Source organism: Podarcis vaucheri (genome assembly GCF_965113315.1).
Source record: "Podarcis vaucheri genome assembly, chromosome: 10".
NCBI lineage: Eukaryota > Metazoa > Chordata > Lepidosauria > Squamata > Lacertidae > Podarcis > Podarcis vaucheri.
Window position 1 is genome coordinate 49,503,631 of NC_138748.1, and position 18,730 is coordinate 49,522,360.

Here is an 18,730-nt window from a genome sequence, read left to right on the forward strand (position 1 = left end):
CTATCCTTGCATACACATATATTGGAAAGCAGTCCATAAATCTCAATTGCTGCAATTACCACCAATTACACTGCCTCCACCCCTTATTATCTATCAAATAACAAAACATCCATTATATCAGCTTTCATCCCAGCTACCGTTTTAAAAGGCAGTTTGCTCAGCTGCTCCGGATTTCAGTGTCAAAGCTGATGGTGTCTTCCATTCCAGTTACAATTCGGTACAGACGAATGGAAAGACAAGTGGGAAGCAGTCAGAGAATTAACAATACTTCACTGTTTGCACGGATGGGGAAAGATTTTTAATTTAATGTACTATATTACTATATTCACTAATAGGGCTCCTCCTGAGGGTGCATTGCGACAGCTTTGAAACTACAAGTCAGCTTGTGCCTACTGGAAGCAGATTGTGATCCAGAGGATCAAGACCTTCATCGCTGGATATGAAATTAGCTGAATTTAGCACAAGATATGCAGCTTGAACTGATGGATTAGTTAGCTGGCTGGGGTCAACCCGGGTCAGAAAGAACAAGTTCAGGCTACGCTTGCTTATTTTTAGAAGCTATTTTGGTTCTGGTGCGATTATGTAATATGGGATGGGGAGGGGGAAAAAGGAATTTTAAAGAACTTGGAAGGATCTTCCTGTTCAGGATGGTCCATTCGCCATCATACCCAGTTTTCCATTTTCCTTCTTCTCAACAACCCACAAGCATTCCGTGCTCACTGAGCATGCTCAGTCCTCACTGGTGACCTTCTCTAAGGGTTACGGTAATTCATCCATGGGGCTTTCCCCTCTCTAAATCTCCCCCCCTCCAACTTCTGCAAACTTTGGAGCTTCCCCCAAAATTGAGGATGCCCCCCTTTTGTATGGATGGCCTATTTTAGCTACATATTGAAAGGACCTTTTGTCGGCACCCCTTCAGCAGTGAAATACCTCACGCAGCAAGACCCTTCTAGCACCTGCACTGAATATCTTTTCTTGGGCCAGTCCCAATATAACCTTGTTATCTCCCCAGGCCTTTTAAATTACATTATGGCTACATACAGTTATAGCTCTGTGGCTTTTAGTCTTCTGCGTTCAAGTTTGTTGCTGCCGAGTTCCCTCTCCTTAATTTGTGGTGCTGTGTGGGTTAGTTCGTCCCACTGCAATTTTGGTTGCTTTAACCCCTGTAAGTCACCTAGAGAACTTTGGTTGAAAAACGTTCTACAAATTGTAGAAATAAATGTATTGCAGTGATTAACAAAATAGAAAATTTAAGTTCTTATGGCAAACATTTCACCTTCTGCCTTCAGCAGTAAAAAATTGTGCTGTTTCCAAGGTGGCAGGTATTGAGCTCTGAGGATGGAATACTCAGAAGGCTATCAGTCACTAAAACTATACGATGCTGGTACATAGCTGTCAACTTTCAGATTTGAAAATAAGGGATCAGCAGCCTCGAAAATAAGGGATCAGCAGCCTCACCTGTCCTGGGGACAGTCTACGGGATATCTAACAATCCGGGATAGCAGCGGGAAGTAGCACTGGAATAAGGGAATTTCCTGCAATAAAAGGGAAGGTTGACAGCTATGTGCTGGTATTGTACTCTCGGTCGGGGCTTTATGGTGTTAAATGTGTCCAGCAGGTACATAAAGAAGTTCTCCAGGGGGTGCATGTGGAAATCTAAGCAACTGTCAGCGCCACAAAAAAGCCCATTTCACAGAAGAAAAGCTGACAATACTTAGAACCCCATAACCAATAACAAGCAATGCACCTATCTCACACACAGAACCAGAAAACAAATAAACCTCAGACAAAAAAGCAGGTAATCATTGCAATCATACAAGCCCTGTAAAGTCAAGTATGTGGGCATATGTTGGCAAGTCCCATCCCCAACCTCTAACTTTCTGTCTAGTCACTACACATGACCCAACTGAACTGTACATAATTACATGTGGTTGGGAACATTCCTCCAAGTGTACTCACTGCATGCACATTTACCTTGTGAATAGTGTTATCATAAAGCACATAATTTCATTAGCAAATAGCCTCCCCTACCAAGCTTCTTCTTTTCCTTTTATTGGTTCAGCTTGTCTAGGTTGCCTCTTATTTTTACATTCAGTCCACAAAATAAAATAAAATTGAACATTCCTCCCAACCTTTTGACTAGTTGAACGTATTCATGGCCTAAAGCAAAAGCTCTGAGGGTAGGTTGGCCTGTGATCTGAACATACTTTGAACTATTCATATTCGGTCTGTCTATCTATTTCTAACCCACCATCTATCTTCAATCAATGGTCTGCAGGTGTACACCCCCCCCAAAAAAAAAGCAGCAGTCTTAAAACATCAGGCAAATCACAGTTCAGGTTCAACATTATCAACATTACCCCAAAGCCTGAATCAACAGCCTGGTTTCAACCTGACACTGGAAACAAAGATATTATCAGGGCCAGGTGGGCCTCAGAGGGAAGGGCATTCCAAAACTGGGGTGCCACCACAGAGAAAACCCTCAGTGAAGACATGGAAGGCTGACATGGTACAAAATCAACTCAGATTGAAAATATGTGGTTGAGTGAATAGGAGAGGCCGTAGCTTAGTAGCAGAGCATATGCTGGGCATGCTGAAGAGCCTTGGCTCAGTCCCAGGCCTTTCCATTGGACATGATTAGGTAGCAGTTAATGAGAAAGATCCCTCTCCGCCCAAGACCCTAGAGACCTCCTGCTGACTGGGACAGCGATTGTTGGACTAGATGGACGAATAGCCTGGACTTAGTATAAGGCAGCTTCTTATGTTCCTTCAAAACACTGAAAGCCAGCTTGTAAACTTCACGTTTGGGCAGAGTTGTCCTCCCAGTACTGGCTTTGCTGCAGCTTTCCTGAATAAGGTTGGTGCTGGGAGATTGATGGATCGTCCGGCAGACGGCTTGGGGCCATGATGGACTTTATCTCCCTGGCAGTATCCCGACAGGTTGGGGCTGTGTCGATAGACTGGTGGGAGCACCAGTTTGACTGTGCTGGTACACCTGTGCGGCCCCAGCCTTGTTGTGGTCCTGTCCCAGCCTAGTCCTGTCCAGGTAAGCTGTGGTGATTCTGCTGTCTCAATTATACTCTACTTTATATGTCAAAAGAATATTGCGCTTAAATGGTTCTAAAGGAGTCTTGCACAACTTATGACCCACAGTGCCGAGCATAGTCAGTCACTAATCAGGTATGGAATATGGACACAAAACCATAAGGAAAGCGCGGCTGGATCAGGCCAATGGCCCATCTAGTCCACCATCCTGTTCTCACAGTGGCCAACCAAGGGGCCTGTGGGAAACCCGCCAACAGGACCTCAGCATCTTCTCACTAGCAATTCCCAACAACTCTGATATAACGTCTCAAACAAGTACACTACTTCTCCATCAGAGACTATAACCTCCTTGCCCATTTTTAATGCCTGCAAAGAGTCGGGGTGTTTTGTGTTGCTAAGCACATGGGAGGCTATGATACGGCTGGTTGGCTACGCAAAAATGTAGGCCTCAGACCTATCTGCACTCTAGATTTAAAGCAGCATTAAACCACTTTAAGCAGTCATAGCTTCCCCCAGAGAATCCTGGGAATTGTACCATATTTTTCGCTCTGTAAGACGCACCAGACCATAAGACGCACCTAGTTTTTGGAGGAGGAAAACAAGAAAAAGAAATATTCTGAATCCCAGAAGCCAGAACAGCAAGAGGGATCTGGCTTCTGCGATAGCCTCTTGCTGTTCTGGCTTATGGGACAGCCGCGCACAGTCTCTCCCGGGCAGCAGGAGGAAGGCTCCCCCGAGAGCCGCGCTCCCTTTAAAGAGCGCGCGGAGTGTGTGTGCAGCTCTTGGGGGCTTTTCCCCTAGGAGGGAGAAGGGCAGCCCTTTCCCTTCCTTGGGGAAAAGCCCCCATGCTCCACATGGAGCAGCGCCTCCCGCCTGAATTCGCTCCATAAGACGCACACACATTTCCCCTTACTTTTTAGGAGGGGAAAAGTGTGTCTTATAGAGCGAAAAATACAATACTTTGTTCTTTGGTGCTGAGAGTTGCTAGGAGGCCCTTATTCGCCTCCCAGACCTGCAATTCTCAGAACGGTTTAATAATCGAGCCCTCTTCCCAGAGAACTCTGGGACCTGTTGCTCTGTGAGAGGAATGGGCAGCTCACAACCATTAAAAAACTACAGTTCCCAGAATTCTTCATGAGAAGCCATGACTTTTCAAAGTGGTATGATCCTCTTTCAATGTACAGGTGCAGGTGGTGCACTCATGTGTTCTAAACAAACAGAGGATTTGTTCCACTCGACATGGGAATATAAGTTTTGCTTACTATATCGGTAGGACAACGTAGGGAAGCTGCCTTATGCCCCGTCATATGCTTAAATTATCCATCTAACCCAGAATTGTCTACTCTGACTGACAACAGGTCTCCAGCACTGGCCTTACATATCACCTGCTACAAGAGATACTAGAGAGTGGGACTTTTCACATGCAAAACATGCTCCATCACTAAGTTCTGGTCCCCTTTGCTAAACTATAAATAAAAACTACAACACATCATTCACCTGTTCATTTCTCAACTTTGTAAACACCAGTATCAGAATGGCTATTAAAGTATCCGATGATGCTTCCTCCCCAAAATGTTTGCTTTCCAACTCCAGTATTTTCAGCAGAAGCATCATTTATTTTCAGCAATGAGAATTGCAGCTCTGTGAGGAGTCTCTCAACTCCCTTCGTGAACTTGCCAGAATTCCTGGGGGTGAAAGCCATGCCTGTTAAAGCGGTACAAGAGCACTTTAAACACACAGTATGGATGTGACCCTGTTCAGCACTCTGCCACCCAACAGCTGCTTTGCACCATCTCCGAAAAAAGCGTGTGACATTTGAAGGGGATCCAGGGTGCCACAAAGAGTTTTAAGGAGGTCAAGGATTCGCTTTCCACTAGCCAGGTTAAGTCCCTTTGATTCAGAGAGGCCAACAATTGTCACTACAGATGCACATGGGACGGCCTTGGCACTGCCCGGACACAGCTCAACAAACGGGCAAAAGATCACTGCTCTCTTTGCCTCCCGAGTTCCTGACTGACTTCAAAACATAGTATTGAAAGGAAGCGTTTAGCGCTGGCGCCATTAAGGCCAACTTTGTCCCAGTAATGTCACGAGCGTGGCTTGTTTTAAATGCAGAAGTAGCAGCCCCATCCTATGAGTGTCTACCTCGAAAGGGTTTGCTCTCAGGTCCGTGTGTACAGGATTGCTGCCTGAGGGCCTATTTGTGTGTGTGTGTGTGTGTGTGTTGTCGTCCCTCCGCCTTACACTGCTCTTTCTTTTCAGGCTTCTTTCAGTGCTACCCTGATCAAAGGGAACCCCATTAAGCGTTTCAGAGCAACCAATGTGCTCCCATGAAAGGAGCTTTGGAACATCAAACCAGGGCCATGAGAATGAATGAAAAGAAATGAGCTACACCAGTAATAATTTGGCCTGGGTGAATATTGCTCTCTCTCTCTCTCTCTGAGGTGGCCGGAGGGATGCTGCTGGTCCCCTCCCAAGTTTGTTTGGACAGGACTGTTAATGAGTGATTAAGAATGATTTGTTGGGAGCTGTTCTGCGGGGTTTCCTTTCCCTTCTCTTCTGGATGGTTTTTATTTCACAGTAAGCGGCAGGGGCTCCCTCATTGTCCAAGGAAGGAGGGCAACGCATGCTCTATTGGATCCCTGCTCTCCACCTCCCTCCTTCCCCCTTTGTTGTGGGCTCATGGCCTCTCTTCGGGTGCCCCCTGCTTCCAATCGCTGCTTAAAGCACAACTGCAAACTCATAATATTTTGCTTTCTTTCCTCCCACAATTACAAGCAGCTATTTCCCTGGGCACCCCTCTACCTCACTCCGAAAACACGTCTCCCTGCAATCACCATGGAGATGTCACTACTAGGAGCAAGTCTGTGGCTATGAAAACCTGCTAGTAGTTACTCTTCCTTGCAAACTTTTCTCACTTGGTCAGGGTATAGGTAGCACTCTAAGGACGGACATCAGACTTGAATAGTGCTTCTCTATCTCCCCTATCATGTTAATATTTTTGAAGCCCTCTGAGATCTAGCTGTACAGAGGTCTTGGGGGAAAGATCCAACATATATTGGGCCCCATCTGCACTATACATTTAAAGCAGTAAAATACCACTTTAAACAGTCATGACTTCCCCCAGAGAATCTTGGGAACTGTAGTTTGTTGAGAGTTGTTAAGAGACCCCTGTTCCTCTCCCAGGGCTACAGCTTCCAGAGTGGCTTAACAATCAATCCCTCTTCCCAGGGAACTTTGGGAATTGTACAATCTGCCAGATGGAAGATGGCCCAAAGTGGTTGCATGAACTGGATCCTTGTTTCAATCAAATCTAGGCTGGTTAGTTGTGCCAATATTTTGCTAGATCAGGAATTGATAACCTGTTGCCCTCCAGATGTTTTCGGTCTACAATTCACATCGTCGTGCTGGCTGAGGCTGATGGAAGGGGAAGCCCAACACAACCTGAAGTGTCAATGAGCCCACGAGGAGCTCAATGAATGTTGATGCTGAACAACTCAAGTGAACTGTGTCATCAGGAACATATTGACACCCCAGGTAAGTTCAGATACCCGGGGCGAACGAAGGCTAACCAACACCCAGGGTGGGGCAAACTGCCGGCTGTGCATGCATTGCACCACTACGTACGACACATGTGTGGCGCTGCTACATACAGCGCATGCGTGCGACACCACACATGTATTGTATGTAGCTGTTTGCCGCCAGTGCCGCCTGAGCGCCATACGTACGGTGGTGTGATCCTCCACGTGTGGCTGCGGCGGCACGATGGCTGCTCGCGCTGCCGCACCCAGGGGTGGCGGGGCGAGCAGCCCGCAGGGGGCCTTCTTGTCACTCCTCCAGACATGGCATCCGGGGCGCACTGCCCCCCGCCCCCCCTTGCGACGCCACTGCAGATACCAACCTGCCAAAATGTTCATGGGTATGTGAATTAACCACTCTGTACCACTTGGCAGGAAAGAGATCAGTTTTGTGGACTGGTCATCACTGAAACTGAACAGCAGGGCTTAATCTGAACCAAGTCTCAGGGCTCGTCCTTGTGTTTCCTTTAATTTTCCCTCATCCATATGGCGATCTCCTTCAACTACTGTTGTTCCCACACTTTGTCCTCCCTAAAACCCGATATTCCCTATGCAATTGATGTAGCTCTCTGATTTGGATTTTTCAGAGCATAGGGAATCTCTGGTCTTAGGGAGGAGAAAGAACAGAAGGAGTTGAAGGAGAACAGCACATGTACAAAGGGAAATGAAAGGAGACACAAGGGGTTCACAATTCACATTAAGCTGAAGTCCGGATGGACCCTCAGACTTGGAGCCTATTTTAATGAAGAGTTTACCACCAAAAACAATTTTCCTTTGCAGTTTCATACATCACTAGCCAGCAACGACAGAGGACAAGCGACTTCCTCCTTTTCCACTTCTTATTTAATTACTGAAGCAAGAATGTGCACATCATCCTCATGGTGAATTGAGTAAGCTCCACCCAACTGAAATTCACTCCTTTCACCATTGTGCCCATTACACAGAAAGTGCAAAAGAGAGAAATAGATGCTCGAATCATGGTGCAAACGCCATTGCTGCCTGTCAATAAGGTGAAAAGTGGTCCTTGGTGATGGTAACAATTTCCACACAATCGCCATTAGTGGGAATGGCTTCCAGCTCAAAGGTTGCATGATGTCAGAGCTGCTACCAGGTCCCAGCTCACATAGGACCACGCCACACAGCGTCCACTTTAAAAGAGTCTTTATTGAGTTACAGGTTTCATTTCCGAACTGCAGCGTGCAGCTCTACACCTTCTGCTCTAGGTCGGCGTCTCTGCTTCTGAACCCCTGACATCCATCCCCCCCTCGAAGCCCCCCCTTCCCCCCTCCCCGCTGTCAGGTGTGGGTGCTGGGCGCTCCATCATCATGGGAGGGAATGCTGGATACAGGTCGCTCCCCGTGGGTGGCCGCCAACTGAAGACCTCCGAGTCTTCCCCCTCGCGGTCGTCGACGTTGACTTGTTGCTCTTCCATCTCTGTACCGCCGTGCTCGAACCCGAGGTCCTCCCCGAACACGTCCATGTCAGTCTCTGCGTCGGTCGCTCGACCTGGCATCTCCAGCCACTTCCTGCGCCATCGCTCCTCTGGTCGATCGTCCCACCAATACGAGTTGCCTGATGCCGAACCTGCCGGTGAACCTTCTGGGGAACGGGTGCTCCGTGCGGGTTCCCCTTCTGAGTCGAATCCATGGAACGTGCTGGAAGAAAGTGTGGGTGTGAACAACCAGTCGTCGAAGAAGCTCGCTGGCATGGGTTTGTGTGGGAAGAGGGCATGAAACTCGTCCTTGAGCAGGGGTTCCTCCAAAGCGTAGTCTGGTACCCAGCTATTGGCGCTGGCCCGGGTGCCCTCTCTGGCTAAGAGGTATTCGACTCCCTCTTCCCCCCATCTGGAGTCCAAAATCTCCGTGACCTCGTTGATGTGGTCCTGGTGCTTCACCTCCCGCGTCTCCGTCCGTTCCCGGAGCGGACTTGGCGCCGTCCCTGGCTCCTGGAACCTGTGAGGTGCCTTGTAGGGAGTGAGCACCGACCTGTGGAACACCGGATGCATTCTGGAACCCTCCGGCAGCGCCAGTCGGAAGGCTACCGGGTTGATCTGCGCTTCGACTTGGTACGGACCGATCTGCTTGTGCCCCAACTTCTTCTTGGCAAGCGACCTGGTCGGCACTGCGTGGGCTGCCAACCAGACCCAGTCTCCCACTTGGATCACTTCGCCAACCCGCCTGTGCTTGTCAGCTTGCACCTTGTAGGCGTGCTTAGCTAGCTCCAGCTGCCGTCTGAGTTGATCGTGGACCGCCTGCAGCTCTGACGCGAACGCGTCCGCCGTCTGTGGTTCTCCTTCCCCCACTCTCTCCAGTCCCGGGAAGGTTCTGGGATTCCTCCCATTGTTGGCAAAGAACGGCGTCACTCCTGTGGACACGTGCTTCGTGTTGTTGTAAGCGAACTCGGCTAGCGGCAGGTAATCCACCCACGTCGCAGGCTGTTGATTGGCATAGCATCTCAGGTACTGCTGCATGATGGCATTGACCCTCTCTGCTTGCCCGTTGGTCTGCGGGTGTCTTGCTGATGCCAGATTGACCTTGACATTTAGAAAACCCATCAGCTTCTGCCAGAAAGACGAGATGAACTGGCGTCCGCGGTCGGACAGGATAGACCGTGGCAGGCCATGCACTTTGAACACGTGATCTATGAACAGTTTGGCGGTTTGTTCCGCCGTGGCCACCTTCGCACACGGAATGAAATGTGCCATCTTGGTGAACAAGTCCACCACCACTAGCACAGCTGTCTTGCCTCTCGAGTTGGGTAAATCCGTCACAAAGTCCAGGGCCACCCTCTCCCACGGTTCAAACGGTGTTTGCAGCGGTTCTAACAGTCCCGCCGGTGGTCTGTGTACCGGCTTGGCCCTCTGGCAGGTGTCGCACCTCGCGACGTAGTCCGCGACCTCTCCTCTCAGCCTGGGCCACCAGAAGTCTCTCGCGACTAATTCCATCGTTTTCTCTGTGCCAAAGTGACCGGCCGTGGGTGCGTCGTGCAACTGTTGCAGTACCTTGGCGCGAAGGTCGTCTCCTGGTACATAGACAGCCCCTTTGCGTAGGAGCAAGCCGTCCCGCACCTGGAACTCGTCCGTGGTAGCCGTGCCTCTGAGCAGTTCCGCCATCTTGTCTTGCGCGAATGAGTCGTCCCGCAATGCACGTCGCACCGCATCCAGGTCTACTGTAGCTGAGGCACACGCCCACGCCGTCGGTGCGAAGATGTGCATGGCCGCCGCTGGCGTCACCTCTTCTAGGTATTGCGGTTTTCGGGACAGTGCATCCGCCATGATGTTGGTGTCGCCTGGGACGTACTCTATTCGGAAATTGAAGTCAGCAAAGAACTCCGCCCAACGTATCTGCCTCTGGTTCAGGAACTGAGCCGTGCGCCAGTGCTCCAGATTCTTGTGGTCCGTGCAGACCTGCACCGTGTGCTTGGCGCCGATTAGGAAGTGCCTCCACGCCTTGAAAGCTGCATGAATGGCCAGCAACTCCCTGTCCCAGATGGTGTAGTTCTGCTCCGACTTGCTGAGCTTTCTGGAGTAGAACGCTCCCGGCCGCCACACCCCCTGCGGGTCTCGCTGCAGCAGGACAGCTCCCACGGCTCTGTCTGACGCGTCTGTCTCTACCCTCAACGGTTTACTGGGGTCGATATGCAGCAGTTGCTTCTCCGATGCGAAGAGATGCTTGAGCGCTTGAAAGGACTGTTCCGCCTGCTCCGTCCAGATGAATTTCTTTTTTTTGGAGCTGAGCGTGTCCGTAATTGCTGCCGTCTGCATCGCGAACCCCTTGATAAACTTGCGATAGAAGTTGGCGAAGCCGACAAACCGCTGGACCTCCTTCCGGTTGCGCGGGCTTTTCCAATCCAATACCGCACGAACCTTGGTGCTGTCCATGGCTATCCCCTTGTCCGACAACTTGTATCCCAGGAAATCCACCTCCGTCGTGTCGAACTGGCACTTCTCCAGCTTGGCGTACAGTCTATGTTGTTGCAACCTGCTGAGCACCTCCCTCACGTCTCGGTCGTGAGCTTGCTGCGAGTCAGAGAAAATCAGGATGTCATCCAGGAAGCAGACGCATGTCTTGTAGAGGAGTCCCTCCAACACGTGATGCATAAAAGCTTGAAAACAGTGAGAGCCATTTTGTAATCCAAAGGGCATAACTCTGTATTCGTAGGTGCCCAGCGGTGTGAACATGGCCGTCTTCCACTCATCGCCCTCCCGCATGCGGATGAGATTGTACGCCCCTCGCAGGTCCAACTTGGTGAACACGCGTCCCTTGCGCACCGTCGCGAGGAGGTCGTCAATCCTGGGCATGGGGTAATCAGACGGTTTGGTCATCTGGTTCAAAAGGCGGTAGTCCACAACTAGTCTTTTTTGGGGCGTGTCTTTCTTTTTCACGAAGAAAACGGGACTGCCCCCCACTGCCTTGGACTCTCTGATGAAGCCACGCTCCAGATTATGCTCGATGAACTGTTTGAGTTCCTGCATTTCATCTTCAGACATGGAGTATAGCCGCCCCTTCGGCAGCGTCGCCCCCGGTAGGAGGTCAATCTTGCAGTCATATGGCCGGTGAGGGGGTAGCTTGTCCGCCTCCTTCTCGCAGAAGACCTCCAAAAAGCTCGCGTATTTGTGGGGGACCGCTTGCAACGTTCCCAACTGCAGTTGTGATTCCTCCTCCTCTCCCTCCCGTCGGGGCAGGATGCAGTGTTCTGCGCAATAAGAGGAGCCGAAGATCAGTTGTCTCTGGTACCAAGCCAGTGTCGGACTGTGCCTGTCCAGCCAACTCATGCCCAACACAATGGGCGTGTCCGACAGTTGGGTGACATTAAAACTGATGACTTCCCTGTGGTTGCCAAGGCGCATCACCATCGGTGGCGTCTGCTTCACCACCTGCCCCCCTAGCAACTCTCTGCCATCCACTGTGACGACTTGCAGGGGCAGAGTGGCAGGCAATAGCTGTATAGCGTGCTGCTCCACAAAGCTCTGCGCTATAAAGTCTGCGTTGCTTCCAGAATCCACAGAAAGCGGCACTTCGATAGTGACGCCGTTGGGTAGCTGGAGAGATGCTGTGAGCTGCACTACTGGTTTGGGTGGGAGGGGATCCGTGGGTTGCAAGATTGCTGGGGACTGCTTCACAGATGCGTCTGGCTGGGCCCCAGTGCCTCCGTCTCCAGCCAGACATCGTCGTTTCCCTGCTGTGGTTCTCCTTGCTGCGTTGCTGCAGTCACCATTGCTGAGGCTGCAGTGTGCTTGTGGAGCCTCCGGGGACACTCCTTCGCCAAATGGCCTGGATCCTCGCAGATGTAACACTTCCTGTTCCCTCTAGGAGGCTTCGCTTTCACTGCTGCCGGTGCTAGGGCTCTGGCTGCTGACTGAGCCCTTGCACCTCCAACCTCCATCGGTTCCCCTCCCCCTCCTGGCGGAGGTGTGGATTGCGCACGCGCTGCTTCCCTCGGAACGAAAGAGAAACTTCTCGCTGCTTCGCGCCCTCCACGTCCTTCATCTCTGCACCATGGACGTTCTTCCAGCCTCACCCCCACAGTCAGCGCCCTTTGGACCACCTCCTGCGTGCTTCGGGGCCTCTCCCCCCTTGCAATTTCATCCTTAACCGCTGAACTTAGACCCTCCCAGAAGAGGTCTCTGACAGGGGGCGAATCCCGATCCCATTCTAAAGCACTGACCAGCGCAAAAAATCGGGCGTGATACTGCCGGACGCTCGCCCTCCCTTGTTTTAGTCCATGAATCTCCCGTCTGGCAAGATCCACATCAATAGTAGACAAAAAACACGCATCCATCGCTTTGATAAAGGCATCTGCATTCTGAAGCGCCGGATCTTTATCCCTCCACAAATTGCGCAGCCAGGCTTTGGCATCCCCATGCAAATGGGACAATATGAACCCCACCTTCTCTTCCTCATCTCTAAAGTCTTTTGCCAGCAGTTGCAGTGCGCACATTACGTCTGCTCTAAAATTAGGGTACTGTTGCAAAGTCCCATCGAAGTGAGCCACAAGCCCTCCTGCTCTCCGTGCCAATCCCACGCCCTCCGGTCTGGGTCCCGGTTGCCCTTGCTTAACAAGCATTTCAAACCTGGCGTGTAGGTCTCTGTAGGCGGCTGTAGTCTCCTCCTCCCGTTTCTTGGAAGCCAATACCTCTGAGGACAACTGGGTCACTGCCTCTTGCAGCGCGGAGATCCTCTGTTCTTCCGTCATCTTGCTAACCTTTGTGAGCTCGCTTACAGACACCCCTCTTCCTCCCCTAGCGGCTTCTGCTCCCGCTGCGAGGTTTCAGGTTTCTGAAGCTTTGAGGAGACGGGTCTTACTGTCAGAGCTGCTACCAGGTCCCAGCTCACATAGGACCACGCCACACAGCGTCCACTTTAAAAGAGTCTTTATTGAGTTACAGGTTTCATTTCCGAACTGCAGCGTGCAGCTCTACACCTTCTGCTCTAGGTCGGCGTCTCTGCTTCTGAACCCCTGACACATGAGTTCTGGCATTTTTCTTTCTACACATTATGCAGGAGGCAGGGGTAGAATTCTGAAGGGCACCACTTGAAGCTACAGGTGTGGGTGTGGGTGTCATTTTTAAAAATGCTTTGCCACATTAAAAAGAACCTCCCTGCATGTCACATCTGTAGGGAGGTTTTGCTAAACCTTTTCTCATAGTGTTTTAAGGCAGAAGGTAGATTGGGATCTACAGGTACATCTCTGGGTGACTTCCACAAAGGGTTTCGACTGATGATGAGATAAAGAAAGCTAACCAGGAGTTGCCTTTTGTGTGAAAGAACTATGTGTTCAATTCCGTTCAGTTCTGGTAGTGAAAGCAAGTATAAGGGTTCAGAACTCTGTTCTTTAATTGCAAGTGCATGCCTTTTGCACCTGGTTCACACTGGCAGGTCTTGGGGAGAGGAGGTTTTCTAGCAAGAAACAAAGTCGATCTGACAAGCCTGAAGTTTGCCCAGCCCTGTTTTAATTTACAGAAAGCTTCTTCATGTGAGGGAGCATTCAAAATGTATCACATGTACACCACAAACACATCCTCTGAAGTTTGAATTGGTAAAACTCAGAATTCTACCAGCTCAGGGTACTCACAGCTCCTTCAGAAGTTTTGGGCTCATGATGCTAGCAAGGAAGGCAATCATTTATTAATATGAATAATAATAATACATAATCCTGCTTTCAATGCAACTTGTGCTTGCAATAGTTTTGGGGTAGTCAGACTGCTTCATTTCCAATCAATTCATACCCTGCATCTTCCTGCTGAAATCCCTTAAGTTTCTATATCACAAATGTCCAAAACTTGCTTTTGTTGTGCTAAGAAGAGCCTGCTGGAGAAGGCAAATGGCCCACCTTGTCCCGCAACTGGTTCTCAAAGCGGCAATAAAACACCCATTTGGACTCTGGAGGGTCCCTCATTCTGCAGAACATATAGGCTGGTTTCAAATCCCAGAACTGGCAATTTGGCATAAAGCACGTGCAGTAACAGCATCAGACTATCGGGTCCATCTCTGTTTCCAGATCTCTTTGGGAGGCAAACCCACTGCATATTCCAAAACGTGGCAGGGATCGCCCATGATTTAAGAGCCAAATCTTCCCCCTCAATTATATCCTGTTCGTTTCTTCCACTACTTTTTTTCCAAGACACTTGTTGCTAAATCTATGCAACACAGATTTTCACTTTTCCCTCCTAAGGCTCTGGCAGGTGGAAAAAGGTAAGAAAAGAAAGAAGAGACGGTGCTTTTCCTTCATACACCCACAACTCCTTTTTAGAACATAGAAAACATTCACATCCCGCCGTCTCCTCCAAGGACACACACAGCAGTGGAGTCTCGCTGGCGCCACTGTGGATGGCAGAATGAATGGCAAACATTCAGACCAAATCAGGAGGGTCCACAGAACAGGTGCTGACCCCGTTCTCAGTCAAACTGGTGAAAAAGCAGAATACGGGCAACAAGGACACACAAAATGTCATCTGGCGTGACAGAAATGCTCTTCTCCATTTAGCCATTCTGCACACATACATGACCCCTACAATACTAACGTGAAACCATGTGACAGAAAATCCTAAATGAGCCAAGATGGAATCAGAGACACTGGGGGTGCAGAAATAATGACAGACTGAGGTTTGAACAGAAAATGCGAAGTTACAACTTCTTTAATGACAAGCATTTCCCTCATTGTGAAGCTTAAATTATTAAACTTTGCAATGAAAGGAATGGGGAAATGGACCCGAGTCTACTCATAACTGATCTGAGATGAGAAGGCCACAACATCAACCACAAACTTTTTTATTTACAGCTTTAAAATATAGCACTTTCTGTAAACAGGAATTCAGAATTGCTAAGGAAGAGCATATACTTTTCATTTACAACTAATAGTCTGTCAGGTGGAAAATAATGGAGAAACACCACTGAAATATTCAAATATAATTTTTTAAAATCTCATTATTCAAGTATTTCACACTTTTGAAATGGCCCTCGTTTTTCCACATGAATTGCTGACAAATTTTCCAGGCTAAGATGAGGGAGAGGGAGAGGAGGAATATTGATTTTAAATATAATTTTGCAGATTAACAGGAACTGGTCTGAAAGAGATGTACTTTCACAACCAAAGAGAGAACTCTCCCACCCACTTCCTCAGGGGTTACATTAAAAAGAAACAGGTTGCAGAAAGGTAGCTTGGTAGACTTCATCACCTCTCAAAATTCTGTAGGTGGCAAAGCTGACTGGGAGCATTTTGCCTAGCAGTTTCAGAAAATTCCCTCTTAATCAATTTTGGCTCACTGGGGGCTTCCAAAATCTTGGTATTTTTCAACTACAGAAGGGTAAATCCAGGTTGTGCAATTCTAGCTGATTGTGAGGTCTTACACAACACACCTGCAGGATCGGGCTGCGAAAGTGCAAGGCGACACTGGCTTTAGCCAACTTCTAACCTCCCTGCAAACGAATCAGTCAGAATGCTCAGTAAACAGGTCACCCACTAAATGCCGAATGAAACTTGATTGGTACAGTGGTACCTCGGGTTAAGTACTTAATTTGTTCCGGAGGTCCATTCTTAACCTGCAACTGTTCTTAACCTGAAGCACCACTTTAGCTAATGGGGCCTCCCGCTGCCGCCGCACCGCCGGAGCACGATTTCTGTTCTGATCCTGAAGCAAAGTTCTTAACCCGAGGTAATATTTCTGGGTTAGCGTAGTCTGTAACCTGAAGTGTATGTAACCTGAAGCGTATGTAACCTGAGGTACCACTGTATTTCATGTTGGCAGCTGAGGGAAGCAATGCAGAACGACATGCGGACAAACTATTATGAAACTACCACTAATTCACTATGATTGTTTCAACTACACGTTGCGTAAAACAACTGCAAAAAAAACCAGTCTGGAGGGGGTTTTCTATGAAAGTATGCCTCTTCAGTAGCAAGTGAAGAGATGTACTAGGTTACAGGATACATCCCTGTGCTTTAAAACAAGGACAGGCCTCCCCATGGCCTCCTTTGCCATTCCTGGGACTGTCACAATAGCCAAGGCTAACCGCTTTGGGACACCCGACCCCCCTGTAGCCACAGCTGCCCCCTCTTTCCTTGCAGACACTGTAAAACATCCTTTATACATGCTGCTGAAGTTGGCTACTTGGTTCTCACCAACTTATTTGTGCAATAATTTGAAACAAGTAAGTAACTGGGAACTAGGCACCAACTTCAGCATCTTCTAAGATGAAGAATGCTAGGACTGTATCTCCTCATTTGGACACGGAATTACACACACCCCTCCTTCCTGAAAGAAGGGTAGGGTATAACCTATGAGGAAAGTGGACTAGGCCCTTACCTGACAGGTTGAAGGGTTGATAAGAGGACCGGATTGAGAAAAGGGTGCCTTGCCCTTCTACATCTGGTGGGTTGACTGACTAAGATCTTTGTTTAATGAGAATGTCTCCCTCTTTGGGGAGGGGGACCAGCTCACTAATTAGGGCTATAAACAACCCCCTGCCCTACAAACACACAGACAACCTTCATTTTCCATTGGTTTCATTGTCGAATTAAAACAAAGAGGATCGGAGGCCTGCCTCCCTTTGAATGGCGTATAATGCCTTCATCTCACCCTCCGTTAGAAAGTCAATAAGTGAATGATCACCACCAACCTGGCTGTTTGTCCTGTTGCACAGACTTTCTCTCTTCCTTAGTGTTGTAAATTCTGCTTGGGTGAAAACAGGGTAAAGAAAAAGGGACCAGCTAAAAAGGACTAAACTGCTATCCCCAAGCTCATCAGAATCATACCCACTCGATGTAGCACGGGCAGGAATGGCTAATGCTTTCAAAATAGAGGTGACTATCCCCAGTTCTGGGGCCTGATCCAGCCTCCAAGCACTGTATTCCTTTTGCCCCATTTTTAGCAACTGTAAAAAAATACAAGGGGAGGAAGTAGGCACAGTGATGGGTGGATAGCACCAAGCACTCCGATGGGGTGCGCATCGCACCCCATTCCTCGGCTGATCTGCATGGACATGCACATGAGTGTGCACGCACATGCACAAGAGTTGTGTGGGTGGCTGCACCCATCACAGGCATGTCACCCTTAAAGTGCTGGCCAAGGGTCAATGTGGCCCTCTACTGAAAAAAAGGAAAGAAAAATATTTAGCAATTCTGCTCTAAAAAGATGGGTGCTGACATATAAGGTAACCCCCTCCTAAAGGCCCTAACTTTTAATCACTGGTGTTTGAGGTCAGTATTTTGTTACACGGCAGGTACTAGGGAACACTCTGAGCATGCACACAGGTGTTTGCCTTTGTTTGCAAATTTGCAAATATTTCCAGAGCAGAGCTTAAGTGTTAAAAATAGGTTCTGAGGCTAATCAGTGTCTCAGAAGAAGATATAACTGGAATTAACTTGATGGCACTTTCCCTTTTTTTGCTTCTGGATCCTGGGAACAGGCTTCAGAAGTATTGTAGAGGACGACCACCAGTTGGACTGCCGGGCTCAGTCCCGCCACTGGCCTATTTCAATTAGTCTTCAGCTCCCCGCTGCTCAACAGAAAACGACCCTCCCTCCCTTCCCCTACAATTTCTTTGGTAGAGATTTAATTTAGGGATTTACTTGGGCATGTGGAACGACTCTCCCCATCCCCCGCCTTCCTTATTTCAAATTTGTACATCTATCGTGGTTCCTTCCAACTGTACAATTCTATGATTCTACATTCCTATTTTTAAAAAAATTAAAAGCAAGATATGCCCATTTTATTTAGTGCCATAGGCTTTTCACTGTGTTTCCACAAATCCATTCAAGTTGGGCAAACTTCCTTTCAAGTACCAACCTGTTGCATGTTCTCCCCAATGCATTTCAACTTTGTACCTAAATTTGGGTTAAATTTGTTTCAAGGTCTCTTTCTTAGCACCTTGCTGAAGATGTTCTTGAAAAGAGAATGGGTTTGCTTAGAGCAGGGGTTGCTTCAGAAGAACTGGTTTCGTTTCTAGAGACAGATTATTGTTGTCTATTATTTCAATCACACACACGGGGTTTTTTTGCAACGGGTTCCTAGAGTTTTACACAACCCAAGAAATGCTGGGCTGTTCGTCGTTCCAGCTGATTTCCTCATTAAGCGATTAAGGAGAAGAGGTGAATGGCGAGGAAAAATTAAAACGAGACTACACCCCCCCCCCCGCGAGCCTCCCAAGACACACAGCCGCCGCCGCCCCTTCGCTTCCAATGAAGCCATATTTCTCCCCAAACGCAAAAAGGGGATTCTTTACATAACAACTGAAAAGTCCGAGGAAAGCCTAATTGGATTAAGTCCCCTGAAAAGGAGGTGAAGGTGTCTGAATGGGGCAACGCCAAAGGCTCCACTTTCCCTGCCATCTGCTGAGCAAGGCGAAAGTGGTTTCTGATTAATATTATCTTAATCAAACCCGCTGCCCTCCATCAGGCGCGCCGCCTGGGAAGGTTGGCGCAGCCCGGCGCGCCTTTCAAGGCCAGCGGGCGGCCGGGCCTTCGCTTGGGGGTCGGCCGTCCCCCGACACCGAGCGAGGCCACGCAGCCGAGGCCGCCGCCGCCGCCACCTCGAGGCCCGGAGCGCGGCCAAGTCCCCCGGCCCTGAGGCTGCCTTACACTAGAGCAGTCGGCCCAGCAGTCGGTTT

The 18,730-nt window shown here is 49.1% G+C and overlaps 1 protein-coding gene across 2 annotated transcripts in view; it reads right to left on the reverse strand.

Moving 5' to 3' along the window:
* RFX4 (regulatory factor X4) overlaps nucleotides 1–18,730 on the reverse strand; it is a 67,847-nt gene that overhangs the window by 46,271 nt on the left and 2,846 nt on the right. The window lies entirely within an intron of this gene.